A 19,890-nucleotide genomic window follows, 5' to 3' on the forward strand; every position below is an offset into this window, starting at 1 on the left:
AAGCTGTAATTTTTTTTTCAGCTAAGAGCAATCAAACTTTAAGTCATTTATCAAAAGACTGATGGAAGTATGAAAGGTTTACTTCCTGAAAAGATGCACTTCTGTTTTATTTTAGGTTTTAAAGATTATACACTGCCTTGGCATATAACTTGAAACTGTCAGAAAAATCAAAACAAATTCATGGCAACAAAAATAACTGTGTTTCAAAAGCCCAAATTCTTTTTGTGTAAGTGAAACATGTAATGATGCAAGATGCCAAGTGGTGACATCTTTGTGTTAGGTGGGTTCATGACTTTTAGGTAAGCAGCATACATTCTATGCACAAGAACACTGTATTAGTCTAAGTTATCTAGAATTTGGACACATTACATGCACAATCATTTTTTAGGTTTCTGACACTGTATTCAGGAGGCACGATTCAATAAGCTTGAGATTAATACATTGTCTGCCACCATGAAACAAGATGAAAAGTTCTATATTTTGCCATCCTAATAGCTAACACAAGAACTCCTCTTAGAAGACACTCTCTTTGTGAAAATATGTTCCCTCAATAGGGTCGCCCACCACTCAGGTCCAGTCCCCTTGGGACGGATGGTTCCCTGCAGAATGGCTGTCAAGATCCCAGAATGATGGTCAAGAAAGGGGAACTGCTTTACATTAGATGAGGAGAAGAACTTGTTTTATCTCTGAAAGGAACAGAGAGAAGGATGATCAGAGGAACAGGAAGAGAAGAAGAGTATAGCAGAGTGAAGCTGGGGTTGAGGGGGAGGTGAAGTTCTCTAGTCAAGGGAGGTCTGGAACATTTTCAGAACAAGAATGCCTTAATGGGAAGTTGCATGAATGCATATAGGGCACACCCACCTCTGTTTTACCTCCTTTCTTCAGTTAGGTATACTAAAAACACAAAAGGCCCCGTATGAACAGGGCCTTTCTGAGAATCAGAGAAGAAGCCAAGTATCGCATCTGAGGACATCATGCTGCATATCAGACGCACAAGGCAAGAAAAACAGGGGCCCAGGAGGCAGAAGCAATTGCATGATGGTAAAATCCAGGAAATGCACAAATATTTTTAGGCAGAGAAGAGCTTACAACTTGCACACATTCTAGGTTGGGGGTTCGAGGCAACCTATACACTTTCCCTGTTACTTTAGCTGGGGGAGGGGCACACCGTGCCACTTGTGGGATCTTAATTTCCCAGCCAGGGACTGAACCCACACCCTTGGCGGTGAAAGCACAGGATCCTAACCACTGGACCACCAGGGAATTCCTCATAAAATTTCCCTATTTCCTGTCCAAATTTTCAACCTGACTTTTAATATAAAAACAGCAAATGATTAAAAGTTAATTTAATTACTTTTATATCCAAGTTACTTGAATTAAGTCTGGATGTACCCAAAAGCTGGCCAAAGCAATCAGTTCTATCCTAAGCAGCTAGTATACGTAACTACACAGAGGCTACGCTTAGAAGGCCTGTGAAATAGCTATTAATCTGTCGGGCAGTGACTTCAATGCTTACGATGGTGATCTTGAAAACTGGAAAATTATAATGGGTCAGTTAATTCTGCAAACTATTAATAAGACTACCCTCATTCAAATATTTTCCAGCTAGGTCCCATTTATATTGTTTATACTACTGAAATATAGTTTTGAATGGGGGGTAGTGGAAATTCAGATATATACAAAAAATCACTGCAATAGGACCCAAACTAAAAATGTAGAAGACATCCCTTTAAATAGTTATTAGAGATAAAGTCCCAAACAAGCAAATTCCAATTGTACCTATTATAAGTGAAACTTGCTGACCTTTCGGGCTTTGTGGCATGTTCAAGGCAAGAGTACAGGATGCAGAGTAACAGGGACCAGTTATCATCATGGTGGCCATGCCAGACCTTACGCAAGCAATTTAACTTCTCTAAGCCTGTTTTCTCATCTACGCCAGAGCACTGGCATAAGGATGAAATGAAAACACAGGTAAAATCCTAGTAAGCTGCCTGGCACATTGTCATTGTTTAGTCACTAAGTCGTGTCTGACTCTTTGTGACCCCATGGACTGTAGCCCACCAGGCTCCTCTGTCCATGGGATTCTCCAGGCAAGAATACCGGAGTGGGTTGCCATTTCCTTCTTCAGGGGATCTTCCCAACCCAGAGATCTGAACCCACATCTCCTGCATTGACAGACGGATTCTTTACCACTGAGCCACCTGGGAAGCCCAGCCTACCACATAGCTGATGACTAACAAAAGTTTAGTTTCCTTCCTTTATCTTGCTACATTTACAGTAATTTTCAGGGGTTGAGGAGAAATTCTTTCTTGAGAACTTTACTCAATTTACTTTTATCCTGCCAAACAATAACGATAATGATGATGAGGATAGCTGCCAAGGACACTTCTATAGCCTTTAAAGTGTACCAGACGCTCAACTAAGCACTCTAACATATAGTGAGGTGAGGTGAAGGTGAGGTGAAGTTGCTCAATTGTGTCAGACTCTTTGCAACCCCATGGACTGTAGCCTACCAGGCTACTCTGTCCATGGGATTTTCCAGGCAAGAGTACTAGAGTGGGTTGCCATTTCCTTCTCCATAACATAGTGGGTTGGCCAAAAGTTTTGTTTAGGTTTTTCTATAAAATGTTATGTAAAAACCCAAGTGAGCTTTTTGGCCAACCCAATATTAACTCAGTCAGTCCTCATAGTAACTGTGAGGTAGGTATTCTCTTTATTCTCATTTCACAGACATTGAAACTGAGATTCAGAACTTGGTGGTCCAGTGGTTAAGAATCTGCCTGCCAATGCAGAGGGCATGGGTTTGATCCCTGGACTGGGAAGATTCCATATGCCATGGGGCCACAAAGCCCGTGCGCCACAACTACTGAGCCTGTGCTTGAGAACCCAGGAACTACAACTACTAAGCCCATGTGCCACAACTACTGAGCCTGTGAGCCCGAGAGCCCATGCTCTGCAACAAAGGCAGCCACAGAAAGAGACGCCTGTGTGCTGCAACTAGAAAGGAGCCCTTGCACAGCAGTGAAGACCCAGTGTAGCCCAGAATCAATAAAAATACAATGAAAAACACTTTAAAGAAAGAAACCGAGATACAAATAAGTTCAACAGTTAAAAAGTGGCAGAGCTAGGATTCAAACCCAGGTTTCTACTCTTAAGAAATACTGGCTACCAGGGACTAACATCAAGGTGACAGCAGCTATGTGTTTTCTCTAAGAGCTCTCTAATATTAATGTGGGGAATGTTCAGATGGTTTACCAAGTAGAACAGATCCATATTTTAGGTAACTAAAGTTATCTAACCTGTATATAATTTATACATCATTAAAATAGTTTTACATTTATATACCTCAAAATATTTTATTACATATTTCATACTTTTGCATTTATTAACCTATGTTATATCTTGTCTGTAACTGTCTTCCCCTGTAAGCTCCTGGAAGACAGCAGCAGCATCTCACTTTACTAACTGTGAACATCAGTGGTGTCCTAGTGCTCACTAAATACTGGTGAAAGAATGAAGAGACTGGTTATTAAACTGAGAAAAAATTTTCAAGTTCATCTGCTGTTGCCATGGTGGCTTATTTCCCACCGCCCATTCACTCCTTATCTGCAAGGCTTTGCTGGATTTAAGTGTTTTCCTGGTCTATTCCATTTTTGGTCTATTTCAACTTATGAGCTCATGGAGCAAAATGTCTTATGACAAAAAGTCTCAAGTATACAATTAATCAGAAGATTCATGCATGGATGCAAGCATGTTGTTATGGTTTTCAAATGCTTCCACACACATGTCTGTGATGCCTCAAGACAACCCTGAGAGTACAAAGAAGGTATGATAATCCAGAAAGCTACATCAATGCTGATTGCTTTGGAATGAAAACGTATTCTCATGTCTGAGCCAAAGAACCAATGGCTCAGAACCTGAGTTTGATATTTTCTCTGTAATTGGGTAAAAAGTCTATGAATGACATATTTTTAAGTCATAATGTCATAAATACATTTTTTAAATTTATTTATTTTAATTGGAGGCTAATTACTTTACATTATTGTATTGGTTTTGCCATACATTGACATGAACATAAATACATTTTTAAATCATGAATGTTCAGTCATATCCAATTATAAAAAGAGGCCAAAAGGCTTGAAGATACAAAGGCAGAGGAAACTCACATAACTAGGTAAGGAAAAGTCTGACATGCATCTACAACTAATAAAGAGACCCCATATAAAATTTAAGAACAACACAATTAAATCTCTCTGGCTGCTAAGTCCCAGTACAGACTGTTGGGAAGAGACAGAGAGATTAGGTATCAGGGAGCCTAGGCTTCAGTCCACATTCTGCCACTGAAGAGCTATGTGATTCCCAGTTTCATTCAAAGAAACATACAACACTGCACAGTATGGATAGCATGAACAAGGGCTCAAGGTCTGCTGACTTTACCGTTCTAAGTTATTAGTTTGCCATGGGTCTTACCCATTGGGCTTCCCTGATAGCCCAGTTGGTAAAGAATCCACCCGCAATGCGGGAGCCACCAGTTCGATTCCTGGGTTGGGAACATCCCCTGGAGAAGGGAAAGGCTACCCACTCCCGTATTCTGGCCTGGAGAATTCCATGGACTGTATAGTCCATGGGGTCACAAAGAGTCTGACACGACTGAGAGATGTTAACTTTCAATTTCACTTTACCCATTAATGGCTCTGAATGATAATTTAAGTTCAAATTCAGAATCTCTGAACAGTAACCTGCAAAGCAGATTTATGATTTTATGTGAAATGCGAAAGGTGCTAGGAACGCATTTACACTCTTTGAACTTAATTCAGAATAATCTAGGTGGTAAAATCTAAGTTCATTTGCAAAATGAATCTTATATAAGCTGTTTATTAAAATGCTTTTTCACCATTAGATAGAAATGTGGCCCATAGGTTTATGAAGCTGTGCTATATAGTTATACATGGAAAAACAACAGACAACCTAGACTGTGAGCTCCCTGAGGACAGATAATGTCTCATTCATTTTCGTGCCCTGTTGATTTAATATACATCGTTAGTTGAATTAATCACTGATACAGAATTCCGCCCCCCGCGCCGCCACCCCATTTTAAAATGAAGGTTTATCTCAAACTTTACTTCTTACGCAGTACTTTTTTTTTTTAGATTTTTTTTTAAAAATGTGGACCATTTTCAAAGTCCCTGTTCAATTTGTTAAAGCATTGCTTCTGTTCTTTGTTTTGGTCCATTGGCCACAAGGCATGTGGGATCCTAGAACCCTGACCAGAGATAGAACCTGCACCCCTGGCATTGGAAAGCAAAGTCCCATCACTGGACCACCAGGGAAGTCCTGGCAATACCTTTTTAACGTTAATAAATTATTCATACTTTCAATTAAAATTTTCGCACGGTATTTACCACTGCAAATTTTATCATCTTTCCACGGATACATTTTTGTGTTAGAACAAAACATTTCACGTTGTTTTACCCTTCTTAAATAAAAACAATTTGGGATCAATACAGTGTACAAGAGATCCAGAGTCTCAGACTGAAACATAAGCAAGCCCCACATTAAAATTTTTCTTCCCTAAATGCCTGTGTAGTGGTTAGAATCAAAAAGGTTTTAGAAATCCAACTGCCTTATTGATTGACATCCATATCTGATAAGATACTAAATGGATCTATTAATTTATAGTAGGAATAAGAACACGGGAGAGTGAGAAAGCCTTAGATTTAGAATCAGAAGACTTGGGGTTAAGCTGCATGCTATCCACTTATTAGCAATGTGATCTTGGGCAACTTGCGAATGTCTTGGGACCCCTATGTCCTCACTTGTTAATGGATACACTATCAGCTCTGCTCCTTTCCAAGGCTGCTGTGAAGATCAGACAAGAAAATGCATGGTAAGTGCACTGTACACTGATGAGAGCTGCCCATGAGTGGGCTTCCCTTCCCCTCCCACCAAGGAAAGCAGAGGCTTTAGATTGCTACTCTGGTGAGAGGAGGCACAGATGTTCAAATGTTCCAGGGACTTGGGGGCATGCAAGGATAAAAGAGTTTGGTCACTCATGCAGAGCTCAAGAATTTTAAAATGTTTTTGGTATCTGGGTCTTCATTTTAGTTAAATGACATTCTGGTCTTAATTAACTATTTAATAAGAAGTAAAGAACATACAACCTTAGCCAGATTGGGAAATCCTTTTCACCAAAAAATAAAATGACCTAAAAGCAACAGCATAATATGCATCCTCAATTATGTAAGAGACATACATGCCAACAAAAGCCATACCAAATCCCACTTAGAGCAGTGTCAGCCACAAAAGACACCTTCTACACAGCATATGCTGGAGTTGCTATTTCATCACTGTGCTTAAATATAATCCTGTTTTTTTATAATCCCCACATAGGATAGATATTATCAATTGGTAGAGTTCAGTCAGAAAGCATTCATAGAAGCCATTTTTAAAGAATTAGTTTGGTCATTACCAAGCACATTTTATAAATACTAAACAACAATTTTGTCAGCATTGAACAGCAATGTAAAATGGGAAGAGAACACTTATAAAAACATCATACTTTTACTAGATACCATGCTGTGTGTGTGCGTCAGGGGGGATCACATTATTTGCTTAGTTAATTCTTACAATGAGGTAGGTGTCAGTGGCATTTTACAGATGGGAAATGGATACTCAAATTGGTGATTAGATGACTAGTCCAATATCTTATAGCAGGAAGAGCAGCGCTTCGCAGGGAAGCTCAGTTGTTAAAAGAATTTGCCTGCAAAGCAGGAGATCCCAGTTTGATTTCTGGGTTGGGAAGTTCCCTGGGAGAAGGAAAAGACTACCCACTCCAGTATTCTCGGGCTTCCCTGATGGCTCAGACGGTAAAGAATCTGCCTACAATGCAGGAGACCTGGGTTCGATCCCTGAGTTGGGAAGATCCCCTGGAGGAGGGCATGGCGATCCACTCCAGTATTCTTGCCTGGAGAATCCCCATGGACAGAGGAGCCCAGCAGGCTACAGTCCATGGGGTCGCAAAGAGTAAGACATGACTAAGCTACTAAGCACAGACCCAAGATAATTGCTTAAAGTTGCCAGTAATTCCACATGAGTAGCAAAGAACATGAGGTTTAGGTGAAATTTTGTACCATGGTAAAACTTGGTTGGAAGAAAGCAATATTCTAAGGCACTTCACATGGCTTGTTCAAGGAGTTACTGAGCTGTAAATCTGCACTCCTTCTATAGAAACATTATCTAATTTTAAATTTTAAACATAAAGACTTGTCACTATAGCTAGTTGTTTTCAGGGAAAATACTGCAAAGAAAACATTAATTCACTAAGTAGAGTCAATAACTGTTTTATAAAGAAGCTATCTCTTAGTGATCATATCTAAACAAGTGCCAAAAGTTACTTGTGTCTTACAAACATGAAACATTTTTTAGAAGAATTTTGAAATATCACATTAAAAATACACTTTGTATAATCAAAGCTCTTCTTTTAAAAGTTTCATTTCAGTTCAGTCACACAGTCATGTCCGACTCTGCGACCCCATGGACTGCAGTACACCAGGCTTCCCTGTCCATCACCAACTCCTGGAGCCTACTCAAACTCATGTCTATTGAGTCAGTGATGCCATCCAACCATCTCATCCTCTGTTGTCCCCTTCTCCTCCTGCCTTCAATCTTTCCAGCATCAGGGTCTTTTCAAATGAGTCAGTTCTTCGAATCAGGTAGTCAAAGTATTAGAGTTTCAGCATTATTCCTTTCAATGAATATTCAGGACTGATTTCCTTTAGGATTGACTGGTTGGATCTCCTTGCAGTCCAAGGGACTCTCAAGAGTCTTCTCCAACACCACAGTTCAAAAGCATCAATTCTTCGGTGCTCAGCTTTCTTTACAGTCCAACTCTCACATCCATATATGACCACTGGAAAAACCACAGCTTTGACTAGACGAACCTTTGTTGGCAAAGTAATATCTCTGCTTTTTAATATGCTGTCTAGGTTGGTCATAACTTTTCTTCCAAGGAGCAAGCATCTTTTAATTTCATGGCTGAAGTCACCATCTGCAATAATTTTGGAGCCCAAAAAATAAAGTCTGTCACTGTTTCTACTGTTTCCCCATCTATTTCCCATGAAGTGATGGGACCAGATGCCATGATCTTAGTTCTCAAACTATCACTATTCACTACACTACAAATATAAGTGAGATTATTGGTTTTCCCTGAAGATTCCCATAAAAAATAATATTTATAAGATAAACATTTTAGAAGTGCTCTGAAATGGACATATAAAGATATAATATGGTTTAGATAAATTGACGGACTGTATATCTGCATCAAGCAATGAGAAGTTAAGATATTGGGAAAAGATCTAAAGCCTACAGAGCTTTCCAACTCCTTTGTTTTAGCAGAAACAGCACAGAACTTGATGGCTACCCTGTGTTCTGGTTAGAGTATTCAAAGACACAAAAGACATAGATGCAGATGTTAAAAATATAAAATTGCATCAAATTATAAAACAATACCTTGATCAGGTGTAGTGGTTAAGAGAGCAGATTTAGGAGTCAGACTGGCCAGATTAGAATCCCAGTGGGACCCAGTTTCTAGCTCCAAGACTCAATTTTCGCATCTATCTCACACAATTATTGGGTAGTTACAATGTGTACAGAGTTCAGGAAAGTCAATGGCAAGAGGCTAGGTGATCAATAAATGTTAGCTGTTACTCCTCCAGTAATAAACCTCGTGTAAAAAATAAAATATACCTGTAAAAACACTGAAGGCCTTTCATTACTGAGCTATTTTTCAAGGGTAGAAACTTTAAACATAATAAAGGGAATCAAACTCCCTACTTTCTTGATAACAGGATACTGGTTAACCTGGGGTAGGGCATAAGGAACAATCACAAAGGGAATTTTACACTTGTAGGATGTTACCCCAGCTTTTGTTTTACTAGTTTTTAATAAAACACATCTATGTTTTAAATGTATTTCACGTTTCACAATTTTTAAAAAATTGAAACAAGTAAAAGTCACTATATGCCCAAAACATAATAATGAAAGAGCATTATTTAACTTTAGAAGAGGATGAGAGGAAAAGAATAAACAAGAAAACAACGCTTTATCATTCTAAGTGTTCCAGGTTACCTCAGATTAGGGATGCAGCAGCTTAGCTCAGCCATGGGACAATGTTCACCCAGTTCCACTCAACCCTAAGAGACATCATCTTTCTTTGTGGGTCATTGATTCACTGGGAGCACCTCTTTATGATCCTGATATCTGGAGGTTGTAAGAAAGCTCAGAGGGCTTCTAGTTCAATGTGGTCACTTTCCAGCTGAGGAAACATTCCACTCCTGAGCTTCCAGCAGCAGGCTGTCCCTGCTCCACCCCCAGCTATTACTGCCAGTCACTAATGTGACACATAACTTCTCAGATAGCACTGGTGGGTCAAGAACCCACCTGCCAATGCAGGAAACACAGGAGATGTGGGTTCGAGCCATGGATTCGATCCCTGGGTCAGGATGATCCCTTGGAGGAGGAAATGGTAACCCACTACAGTATTCTTGCCTGGAGAATCCCATGGACAGAGGAGCCTGGCAGGCTACAGCCCACGGGGTCGCAAAGAGTTGGAAAAAACTGAAGCAACACAGCACAACACAACATGACATGAGGAACGGGCAGAGCCCATTCTTTCAATCAGGTCGTGATAGTGACTGGAGAAAAGCCATCAGCATCGGGCAGAGACCTAACATGGACCCCAAAGATGCTGGCACCTACAGAGGAACCCAACACCTCAATGAAGGCACTCCATAAATATATGTAGAAGTGAATTTATTCAAAAGTGGAAAGTGGGTTTCTGACCCCAAGAATTCTACACAGAAATGAAAATCACCAAAGAATCCTAGTCAACAAATAATGCATTTGGTGGTGTTCTGGGGCAAACTGTACAAAGTATAAAATACAGGAGAGAAAGGAAAATAAGACAGAAGAGTTCTGTCATGGGATAAAATGCAGACAGGGTCCTGAAAGAGAACTAAGAACTGCATTTTGGAAATTCGGTAAAGAAAGAATTCTAGGATTTTTCCAAATAAACCTGACATTTTAACAACATGTTTCCTTTTCCCATTACTGAAACGTGGCATCAGGTGTACTAATTTGTTCTAAATAATTTTATCTGCTATAATTACAATCAGGAAAGAGTTTCTGCCCTCTCCCACAAAGAACTTTCGGAGGCCACAGAGAAGGGAACAGTAGGAAGAAAAAAGAAAACTTTTAAATGGTCAATATAAATTCCTCAAAACAGAAACAACTTTAGGGGTAAGACAAATTTTCTTGAGTTTTATTAAAGTTCACCCCAATAAAGCTAGACCCCAAACTTTAAGAGGAAAAAAAAACAGTCCATGACTGAAACTTCAACTGACACTAAATTAACAGGACGTTTGGGTGACATAAACCATGGTTCAGTTCAGTCGCTCAGTCATGTCCGACTCTCCGCGACTCCATGAATCACAGCACGTCAGGCCTCCCTGTCCATCACCAACTCCCGGAGTTCACTCAAACTCATGTCCACAGAGTCGGTGATGCCATCCAGCCATCTCATTCTCGGTCGTCCCCTTCTCCTCCCGCCCCCAACCTTTCCCAGCATCAGAGTCTTTTCCAGTGAGTCATCTGTCGCATGAGGTGGCCAAAGTATTGCAGTTTCAGCTTTAGCATCAGTCCTTCCAATGAACACCCAGGATTGATCTCCTTTAGAATGGACTGGTTGGATCTCCTTGCAGTCCAAGGGACTCTCAAGAGTCTTCTCCAACACCACAGTTCAAAAGCATCAATTCTTCGGCGATCAGCTTTCTTCACAGTCCAACTCTCACATCCATATACGACCACGGGAAAATCCATAGTCTTGACTAGACGGACCTTTGTTGGCAAAGTAATGTCTCTGCTATAAGAGCACCTATTCAGCTACTTTAATGAGAAAAGACAGAACCACACTGGCAAGAAAAAGAACACTGAAGGGACTTCCCTGGTGGTCCAGTGGCTAAGACTTCATGCTCCCAATGCAGCGTGCCTTGGTTCGATCCTTGGTCAAGGAACTAGATCCCACACATCACATGAAGACTGAGACCCTAAATGCCAGAACTAAAACCCGGTGCAGCCAAATAAATTAGTATGTAAATAAATAGATTAAAAAAGAACACTGGAGAAGAGATTCAATTCTAGCTCTAGATGGATGAATGAACATAGGTAAGCCACCTCTGTCCTCAGGGTCTCAGTTTCCACATCTATAAAAGGAATGCTTAAGTTATTTTATGACCTAAATTTCTATTATACTATTCTCAAACTTCCCGAAGTCATTTAGATGTCACCCTTCATAGCAAGGCTTCCCTGGTGGCTCAGTGGTGAAGAATCCACCTGCAATGCAGGAGATGTGGGTTAGATCCCTGGGTCAAGAAGATCCTCTGGAGGTGGGCATGGCAACTCACTCCAGTATTCCTGCCGGGAAAATCCTACAGAGAGCAGAGGCTGGAGGGCTATAGTCCGTGGGGTCGCAGAGTTACACACGACTGAAGCAACCAAGCAAGCATACACGCTCTCACAGTAAGCTATAGGTTAGGCATTAATTCATTAGGGTAGCAAAAGACCAAATGAATTTATATCCTGTAAAATTCTGTTACTGTAGCAAAATTTTGCAATGGCTATAAACCATAAGCCTACTAAGTTTTGTGTTGAAACAGGGCATCAAAGAAATAAATTTGGATCTTCAATGAAACACGATGCGTTGAACACCTTTATTTACCTCCCAAACTCCACTAAAATGGCATTAAAAACATATAATTGCTAAGGACAAAGACTAGGAAAGGAAATGACCACAACAAAGTTTTTGGAATTTCAAAAGAAGATTCGTAAGTTACCTGATGTAGCACAGCAAAGAAACCCAAACTAAGAGCATCTTAAGGGGAAGCCCAGAGCAAAGTGAACTTGCTTTATATTCCAGAAAAGCTCAGAATGATCTGAAAGTGGGACATCAGGCAGGGCTTAATAAAGGAAAACAAGGTGAAAGTTCTACCCAAAGGTTCCCACCCTGACTCGAAGCAGCCACTGGTCAGAGGAAGGGAATTTACTCTCTGCAAAATAAAGAGCCTCTGGACCTAGGCACTGGAGAAGGAAATGGCAACCCACTCCAGTGTTCTTGCCTGGAGAATCCCAGGGACAGGGGAGCTTTCTGAGCTGCCGTCTATGGGGTCGCACAGAGTCGGACGCGACTGAAGCGACTTAGCAGCAGCAGCAGCAGGACCTAGGCACAACTAGACGCAGGCCTGCCAGTCTAAAAAGACGGGGATTAAAAGAAGACTGAGATCCTGAAGGCAGATATCCTCAGCTCTTTTCCCCACTCAGTTCCCCAAATGTTGTAGGCAGGAACGTAAGCCAACGATTGAAGCATTGTGTCTGGGGAAAAACCTGGCTAAGAGAAAAGAAAAACACCTATAAACACGGATTGCTAGAGGTGACCCGCTCTTCCACACACACCCCCCACACACACACACAAACACACACAAAGGGTTCTAGGTTAATCACCTTATAATGAAGACCACCAGTTAACTTTTAGAAGCCCCCACTCAGGCAAATTCAGTTTTCCAGCATCTCAGTCTGGAATATGAGAAAATAGCCAAGACCATACATTTAAGGAAATTCCCTAAAAGAAAGACCAAGACAAATGATAGAGTAAGGTACTTTAAGGAAAACAGAGATGTACTGGAGGCTGCAGAAAACTTTAAAAACTGTAATTAATATAGAGAAGAGCTATTTCATCCATGAAACAAAAATAGAAAACTATTTAAAAAAAGCAACATTCAGAAAAAAAAATCTTGAAAATTAAAAATATGACAAAGAACATATAAAACTAATTAGAAGAATCTGAAGATGAAGTTCAAGACACCTCCCAGAAAGTGAAACAGAGACCAAAAAATAAATGAGAACTAGGTAAGATGGCAAAATTAAAGGACTCATCGGTCCATATGTTCCAAACACAAATAATAATAAGAGTTTCAGAAAGAAGAAAACTAGGGGCAGCGGGGGTGGAGGCGGTGGAGGTGGATTTGGATAGAACGTAAGAATTAAAGAAAATCTCCCAGAGCTGAAAAAAATCCTTATTTCTAAACTGGAAAGGCTCTTGGTGTACCCAGTACAACAGAGAAAACAAGGCCTTGGTGACAGATTATCATAATATTTCAGAACATCAGGGACAAAGATTAGATCCTGAAAGTAACCAAGGAGAGGGGAAAAATCAAGAATCAGAATACCACAGGGTTTCTCATAGCAATAATAGAAGCTAGAAAGCAACACAGTAATGCTTCTTAAATTCAGAGAAAATATCCTCCAATCTAGAATTCTAGAACTAGATAAACTATAAATCAAGTGTGAGAGAAAGTGAAGACATTTTCATACATGCAGATTTATATCCCATGCACCCTTTTCTTAGGAACCTTCTTTAAGAATTGCTTAATTGAGGTATAAACAATGAAGGGGGAAGATATGGGGTCCAGGAAACAGGGAGTTCCAACATAGGAAGTGAAGAAAATACCTACGCTCTTCAGGAAGGCAGATCCCAGGATGAGAGCTGTTCGAATCTACAGAAAACCCATAGATTTTTAAACATAGCAGCCTAATATTTTGGCTACCTGATCAGAAGAGCTGACTCACTGGAAAAGACCTTGATGCTGGGAAAGATTAAGGGCAGAAAAAGAAGGGAGCAGCAGAGGATAAGATGGTTAGATAGCATCATCGACTCAATGGATTAGTTTGAGAAAACTTCAGGACATGGGGTCACAAAGAATCGGACACGACTTAGTGACTGAACAACAAAGGCTACTGTTTAGGAAAAAATGGCATTAAATTCCAAAAGAACAGCTGGAAGAGTAGAAAATGGAGGTCTCTGGAGAGGCAGAATGTTGGGGAGAAGAAAAGCAGGTAGGATACTTTTTAAGCTCTATTCATACTTAGCACTGATAAATATTAAATTTTAAAAGATTATTGAAAAGGTTAAAAAGAGTATTTTAAAATCACATCTAAAAATCTAATTTTCCAAACAAGATTTCTGAGTGAAAAAATAATGAAAGAAAAACAGAAATCTTCAAGGCAGAACAAAATCAAAGCCCTTGGAAAACTCTACATCTTAGCACAGAGTGTAGCTTAGTTTGAAAAAAATTAAGAGCAGGAAATAATGTTTTGCTGATAGAAACTTACTCAAGAGTCATAACCACAAAAATCAGCAAAAACAGAACAAGGAGAAAAATTTTTTTTATCATATTATGGTATTATTGGGAAAAGCTCACGGTTTATGGCTTTGTCAATCACATCACAAATTAAAATTCCTTTTCCACTCAGTCAGGCAGATGCTAAACCAAAGTCAACATAACGATTTGATTGCATCACATCTTGGTCAGAAATGAAAACACTTAAAAAACTGTACTGCTTCCTCAGAAAGGAAAGCACAAATACTGGGAACCTATTTGAACAAGGAAAGAGCATTTTGAATCAGTCACTCCTTTTCTGAGACCTGAAATGAATAGGAATAAGATTCACATGCAAACCTGAAACTGCTGCTTACCTTTCTCTAAGACCCTGAAAGTGGCATCTCAACTAGGAAATATGCTTTTCTCCATCCACACCACTTTAAAAATCAAAACATTCATACTTTCTATTGGGCCTCCCAGGTGGTGCTAGTGGTGAAGAACTCGCCTTGCCAATGCAGGAGACATAAGAGACTCAGGTTTGATCCCTGGGTCAGGAAGATTCCCCTAGAGGACGGCACAACAACCCACTCCACTTTGCCTCAGTTCAGTTCAGTTCAGTAGAGTGTGACCCCATGGACTGCTGCATGCCAGGCTTCCACGTCCATCACCAACTCCCAAGCTTGTTCAAACTCATGTCCATCAAGTCAGTGTTCCCATGGACAGAGGAGCCTGGTATTCCATAGGGTTGAAAAGGGTCAGCCACGACTGAAGTAACCAAGCACACATACATACTTTCTATACCCTTTCATAGAAAAATGACAAGTATAATATGGTATTTGTTCTTTTTTTTTTTTATATTATCTGCTTATATTCATGGAGAAGGCAATGGCACCCCACTCCAGTAGTCTTGCCTGGAGAATCCCATGGACGGAGGAGCCTAGTGGGCTGCAGTCCATGAGGTCGATAAGAGTCGGACACGACTGAGCGACTTCACTTTCACTTTTCATGCATTGGAGAAGGAAATGGCAACCCACTCCAGTGTTCTTGCCTGGAGAATCCCAGGGATGGGGGAGCCTGGTGGGCTGCCATCTATGGGGTCGCACAGAGTCAGACTGAAGCAACTTAACAGCAGCAGCAAGAAGTACATCTCAATCAAGTGTTCAGCTCTTCAGAGACAGGCAAGTTAGAGACGATGTGTCATGTACTCAGTTGTGTCTGACTCAGGGCTTCCCTGGTAGTTCAGCTGGCAAAGAATCTGCCTGCAATGCAGGAGACCTGGGTTCGATCCCTGGGTTAGATCCTGGAGGAAGGCATGGCAACCCACTCCAGTATTCCTGCCTGGAGAATCCCATGGACAGAGAAGCCTGGCGGGAGCTATAGTCCATAGGGTCGCAAAGAGTCAGACACAACCGAGCAACTAAGCACCATGGACTATAGCCTGCCAGGCTCCTCTGTCCAGGGAGTTTTCCAGGCAAAAAGATGATGCTTCCTGCTATTAACTCAGCTTTCTGATACCTAGGGAGACTGTAAACAGGGAGAAGCAGCTGGATCTAATTTTTTTTGATGATCATCCACTGATTTCTGACCAGGGGAGATTTTCTTTAACTAACACAATGAAGCACTTTTCCACCAAATCTGTTCTGGCAAAAACACTTGCTCTCAGTGTTCAGCATACATGAAGACAATGAGAACAGATTAGCAAGATGCTTTAACTGTAGCATACTTTATGGCTTTTCAAGTTGAATACTTAGAAAAAGGTTCATTTCATCATCTCTTGGAATCAGGAAGAAAAACAATAAGATTCTGCATAAGGATGACACTCTTCCCTTTTTGAAGTTTGAGAAAATATATTAACATCTTGCAAAATACAATGTGTAACCAAAAGTTCCTCCAGCTTAAAAACATTAAAATTAGAATATGAAGAAATGCACAAATTTACTAGCAATTAGAAAACACAAATTAAAATGAGACATTATTAAATGGCAAAAATTAGAAATGTGGACAATACCACATGCTGGGGAGGCTGGGAACACAGTGTCTGCGGGGTGTAGAGTGATGCAACCATTCAGCAGCCACAGCACCACTCCTGAGCCTGTACCCCGAAGAAGCTCTCAAATGTGTCCATAATGGACAAGACTGTCTATTGGTAGCACTGCTTGCAGTAGCCTAGGCATCTATCACTAGGGAAATGATGCACACCACGGAACACCATGCTGCATTTAGGAGCAATTAGCTACATGTACAGCCCAATATATACACACACACACAGATCTTAAAACAGTGCTAACTAAAAAAGTCAAGACTAGAGTAACATCTACAGCATTTTTACCAGAATTCTCTAGTCAAGTTCTACAGCAGTGTGGTATGATGAACAATTTCAGAATTAAAGATACATACACACAAAAATCACTAAGTATTTTATAAAGATGTATATAGAATCAAGGACCTATATCAAACACATTAGAGAGGGTGTTTGTGGGGTGGGAGAGGAACATGGGCATGGAGACGGGAGCTGAACAGAAGGCCTTTATACAGCAATGCTAGGCTGTGCCCAAATCAGAGTATGAAGTCCAAATTCAGAATAATATTTTTCATTCATGCCTGTATTAATTTATTCAATAAAAACTTACTGAACACCTCTTAAGTGTGAAGTGCTGTGCTTAAATATAAATTTTTCTTGTTATTTCTGCTGACTTTTTTAAACCTCAAAAAGATAAGTGTTTTAAGATACATTTTAACTGGAAGTGGAAAATAACTTACATTAGAATATACAGTATAAAATGAGAAATCCACCATTCTTAAAAGTTTTATAAATATTTTTCATGAAATATACCTTGAAGTTCTTTATGTGACAAACTTCTGTGAAAAATCAAAATGCAAAAAGGATTTGCTTTACAGCCCTAAAAAACTACACTGTCACATCTTTAGCCCACAGTAGAACATCTCTTCTCATGGCTCTCAGTGTGGTGAAACAATTTCTTTTTGGTAGAGAAGTTTTTTCTACTTTATTTGTTCTTTGTAATTCCCACCCCTCCACCCTCCGCAAAGGTATTTCAATTGCTCAAGAATACTTCTCACCAGATTTCTGTTTCCTAAATGATTTCACAAGCGGATTGCTGGCTGCCAAGGAAGGTGTTGTAGCTAATACGCTCATTACATTGTACTGCTAACAAAAACTGATTAACACTTTTGGTGCAAAGTGACATATCTATTCCACATTCCATGGGCATGGAAAATGATGTTTTTCTCCCCAAATTATCTGTTCCCATCTTTTTACAGGCCCCAAATGTTAGGTAGGATACATGATAATACTGGTAAACCCAAGAGCAACTTGTAGGCCATCATATGTCTAAAGCTCTAGAATTGTATTCAGATTTCAGATTTTGATCCAAGTGTTAGCAGGTGGGAGGATCACAGGTGAAGAACAGGTATGGTTAGGCCAACCGTCAGTACTACTGGGAAAAAATCCAAACTACATGTCTGTCAATGGGATGAGGAGAATTATCACCACACACAATACATAAATTCATTCGGGCTTACAAAAGATGAGGTATGTTCATTCAATAATAACAGCCAACATTGAGCACTTAAGTACGTGTCAGTCACTGTTTTAAGTATTTTATACAGGACTCCTCTGGTGGTTCAATGGTTAACAATCCAACTACCAACGCAGGGGACACAGGTTCGATCCCTGATCTGGGAAGATTCCACACCCTGCCAGGCAGTTAAGCCCATGTGCCATAGCTACTGAGTCCTCACGTTCTAGAACCCGAGCTCTGCAACAAGAGAAGCCGCTGTAATAAGAAGTACGTACACCACAACTGGAGAGCAGCCCCCGCTCACTGCAACTAGAGAAAGCCCGTGCAGTAACAAAGACCCAGCACAGCCAAAGATAAAAACTGATTAATTAATCGGAATATTTTATATGCATTATTTACTTTAATCCTGACAACTCAATAGGACTAGGTACTATCCTCATCTCCATTTTATAGATTGTTCTTCAAATCAAATGCAAGCTCTTTATCATTGCCTTTCAAATCTCCACCAAATGTTCTCGACTTCCACTACATCCCCTCTTCCGGCCATCCAGTCCTCATTTCTGACTTAAAAGCTTGACTGACATACCTCATATATCTCTTATGAACAGAGCAGTTCTCTTCTCTGGCCAGCCTCCCACTCCTCCCTTACTACCATGGAAATTTCCTTCATGAAAATGCTCTTAATTAACCCCTCTTCACCTGCTTATAAAAAGCAACCACTACAGAAGTACATAGAGGAAAAAGACAATTTGTTGTTGTTGCTTAGTCTCTAAGTCGTGTCTGACTCTTTTGCGACCCCTATGGACTGTAGCCCGCCAGGGATCCATGGGATCTCCTAGGCAAGAATACTAAAGTGGGTTGTCTTCCTTGTCCAGGCAATCTTCCTTACTTAGGGATTAAACCTGCATCTCCTGCACTGGCAGGTGGATTCTTTACCACTCAGCCACCAGGGAAGTGCAAAAAGTGAATACTTTCCCTCCTAAACAGCAACACCTCAATAGCACTCCTTAACATCTTACAAAAATAGGAATACTCTATATTGTCCTATATCATGACTTAAAAAAAAACAACTTAAAAATGGACATCTTTCTACATCAGTAGTAAGAGATTCTCTGCATTCCTTAAGAGCTTAATGGTATTCCATTGTATGGACTCCCTACACATTATTTAGCCAGTCCCTAGCTGATGGACATCACTCTTTGCAGGGACAAACAATGCTATCAAGAAAAACTTTATACTCATTTTTTCATGCAAGTGTATAAATATATTTATAGGACAAATTTCTCAAAGTAAAATCTCTAGGTCACAGGATACGCACCTTTAAAATTCCAACAGGGCTTCCCTGGTGGCTCAGTTGGTGAAGAACCCGCCTGCCAGTGCAGGAGACGTAAGAGACGCAGGTTCAGTTCCCGGGTCGGGAACATTCCCTGAAGAAGGAAAAGGCAACCCACTCCAGTATTCTTGCCTGGAGAATCCCATGGACAGAGGAGCCTGGAGGTGAACAGTCCACAGGTCTGCAAAGAGTTGGACACGACTGAAAACGCACATTGCAGTGCATGGATATGTATGGCTGATTCACTTTGCTGCACAGCAGGAACACACACTACGCTGTAAAGCTAATTATACTCCAATTTAAAAAATTTCAACAGACACTGCCAAATTTATCTTCAAACTTACATTCCCATCAAAAGTGAGACTTCCAATTTCCCCACATCCTCATCTACTACTGGCCACATCAACTTGTTTAATCTCTGAATCTAACAGGTAAAAAAAGTGGTAATTGTGTTTTATGTTATATTTACTTAAAGGAATAGAATTAGAATTTATAGCTTAAATAGGTTTTGAACTTGTTAGCTGTAGGCAAAGTTGAATGGCCTATGAAGAAAAAAGAATTCAAGAAGTATATTAACAGTATAACTAGGAACAACGTTAATGTTTAACCATTTTGGGAATAGACAGTGATGCCACCACAAATGAGTTTGATCTCTTCACTGCTGCTGCTGCTGCTGCTGCTAAGTCACTTCAGTCGTGTCCGACTCTGTGTGACCCCATAGACGGAAGCCCACCAGGCTCCCCCGTCCCTGGGATTCTCCAGGCAAGAACACTGGAGTGGGTTGCCATTTCCTTCTCCAATGTATGAA

General features: G+C 40.3%; 1 protein-coding gene across 4 annotated transcripts in view; it reads right to left on the reverse strand.

Moving 5' to 3' along the window:
• The window catches only part of USP49 (ubiquitin specific peptidase 49), a 76,765-nt gene that overhangs the window by 39,568 nt on the left and 17,307 nt on the right, over nucleotides 1–19,890 (reverse strand). The window lies entirely within an intron of this gene.

This window comes from Moschus berezovskii, chromosome 23 (assembly GCF_049115385.1).
Source record: "Moschus berezovskii isolate FMDL1 chromosome 23, NW_MosBer_1.0, whole genome shotgun sequence".
In the NCBI taxonomy this organism is placed as follows: domain Eukaryota; kingdom Metazoa; phylum Chordata; class Mammalia; order Artiodactyla; family Moschidae; genus Moschus; species Moschus berezovskii.